Source organism: Macrotis lagotis, chromosome 2 (assembly GCF_037893015.1).
Source record: "Macrotis lagotis isolate mMagLag1 chromosome 2, bilby.v1.9.chrom.fasta, whole genome shotgun sequence".
In the NCBI taxonomy this organism is placed as follows: Eukaryota; Metazoa; Chordata; class Mammalia; order Peramelemorphia; family Peramelidae; genus Macrotis; species Macrotis lagotis.
The window spans coordinates 179,147,589-179,150,053 of record NC_133659.1 but is presented as its reverse complement, the minus strand read 5'-3'; the positions used below and the strand labels follow the sequence as shown (position 1 = coordinate 179,150,053).

Below are 2,465 nucleotides of genomic sequence, written 5' to 3'. Positions count from 1 at the left end.
TTACTAAGTTTATAACTCAGCTGTTCCAAATGTCCAGTGGAGACATTACTCACTGTAATATAAGGAGAAAACAAGGAAAAATTTTGTTGCAACTTCCATGATAAACTTCTGAGAACACTGGTAAACAGTTAAACAGAATTGGAAAGCTGCATGCAAGGCTTCATGATGCAATGTGTGTGACTGGAGGGGTCATCTAAATTTAAGATCACAAATCCATTTCTATGTTTGAGTTTTGAACATTTAGTTGAGAAAGAGTAGAGAAATTAAAAATGTTTAATAGCTTAAAGGAGTAGTAAGATGAGAATACTGTCGTGTTTTCTTCATTTGTTATTAGAAGAGAGCTAAATATATGACAGGAAATGGGAAAACAAAAATTGAGTAGAGAAAGGGAATGATCAAAAGGATAATCTCTTCACAAATTTGCATTTCATCCTTGTGCAAGGAACATGCTAGTCTTCTCTGTATCATTCCAATTTTAATATATATGCTGCCAAAGTGAGCAATCAAAGAGATAATCACTCCAAAGGGCTAGAATAACATGGGACTAAAAGCATATAGAAAGATTCTGATGTTGGCAAAATGAAAGCTCCTTCCACCTTAGAGACTAGGGGATGGGGAAAGGGGTATGATGTTGAGGTTATTTGACATGTGAAACATGGGGACAAATGGAGTTCATTATTTTTTTTCAATTAGGCTTGATGTTAGTTTCTTTGCTGAGTGAAATGATGGAGAAGATTATGTAAACAGTGAAAAGAGAGAGAAGGTTTATAAAATTGTTATAGGTAGTACAACAGAATTGGTCACAGAAGAACAAAAAGAAAAGATAAAGGATCACATGAAGAAGTGAGGACCCAGTTGAAATGAGATAATATAAAGGTCTTGTGGATTCAGATGGAATAGTTATGTGTCCTTCAGATTCATTCAGCAGGGCATGAGCAAAAGAAGAGGTATGAATGTTGAAAGTAATCTAATGTTCTTATGACAAGGGCATCAGAAGCAATAGTACAAGGATGGACTGATAAGGAGTAGGGATGTTTGTTTGAAGTACTAAGAATAGACTTAGAAAAAGTGGGGGAAAGAGAGGCATGTATGGATGTAAGGTTATTATCAGATAAATAAAAATAATTATTATTATCTAGAATTTAAAGATGGAACATTTGTGGATGATGAAAAAATCTAGGTTTTTAACTTGCTGACATGGCATCTCTGAATACATTTTAAGAGGTCTGTAAACTTGAATAGGGTAGTGTCAGGATAAGGAAACAGGCATTGTCTCTTGATTTTAATGTAACTTGGTTTTTTTGGAATCTCATGAATTTTACTTTATGGATTTAAAATTTTTATTCTAAAAAGTAAGTCATAGGTTTTACCACAATGCCAAAAGAGATGATGGTATATAAAAAAGCATTAAGAACCTCTCACCAAAGATTGAACCATCCATATGTCATTGAGATGGGATGAATAGGCAAGTCATAAGGATAAAGGAGAGTAGTGAACTGAGACTTAAGGAGTTTTAAAAGATATCAGTATGCAAATTGATATCACCAAGGAGAATGGAACATAGAGGATGACTGGAACCAATTCCTTGAGAAAGGATGGAAAATGACACAGAGACTGATAAAGTCTTCAAATATCTTTATGGAATGAAACTTACAAGAGAATATATTAAGCTATGAGGAAAGGATTTATTAGTAGGACTAAAGATCAAGAAAGTTCCCTTCTTCCTCCAGATAATATGTGTGCATGTATGTGTGTGAACATGTGTGACAGATGAACAGAGACCAGGAGAGAGACAGAGATTTGGAGAAGATAGGCAATGCTAGAGAGGGTGTTCTAAGGGCACTCAGGTTTCAGGAACTGAAAGGAAATGGTAAAGTTTTATTAATTAGAATGCCCAGCAATTACACATTTAACTAAGTCAGGCAGCATAGGGTTGAAATTAAGCTACAACAGATTGTTTCAGAAGGTATCAGAACATTTGCCCAATAGTCTATGACCTAATAAGAACATTTTATTCTTCTTCAATGTAGAATAAAACCATGAACTAAATTCTGAAAAAAATCTCATTTTATGACATGAATTTTGGGGACAACAATGGTAATAATAAGATTTAGATAATATTTTAAGATTTGCAAAACAAACTTCCAGCCAAGATGATGGAGAGAAGAGAGGTACAGTGCTAAGGTCTCCTCGTTACCACTCAAATAATATGAAAGAAACCTCTTAATAGAAATTCAGCTAACAAAACCTAGAAAGAGAAGCTAGGAGAAGAACATTTACCAAAAAGGTCTGTCTCAGGGGACTGTGAGTAAACCAGGAGCAGAGAGCAGAAAGCCAACCTATGGGCAGTGGTGGGTTGAAACCAGATGACTAACCTTAGCCCCAAAGGCTTTGGTAGTGCGAGCACTGGTCTGGGGAGTCCAAGTGGGGCTGGAGGGCCAGTCCCAGTACAGAAAATCATGGAG

The 2,465-nt window shown here is 35.7% G+C and overlaps 1 non-coding gene across 1 annotated transcript; it reads right to left on the bottom strand.

Annotated features, from left to right (window-relative positions):
* Positions 1 to 396: 396 nt before the first annotated feature.
* Positions 397 to 503, bottom strand: LOC141515670 (U6 spliceosomal RNA). Its single transcript, XR_012476429.1, has one exon. It is a non-coding gene; the product is annotated as a U6 spliceosomal RNA (small nuclear RNA).
* Between the last annotated feature and the right edge of the window lie 1,962 nt (positions 504 to 2,465).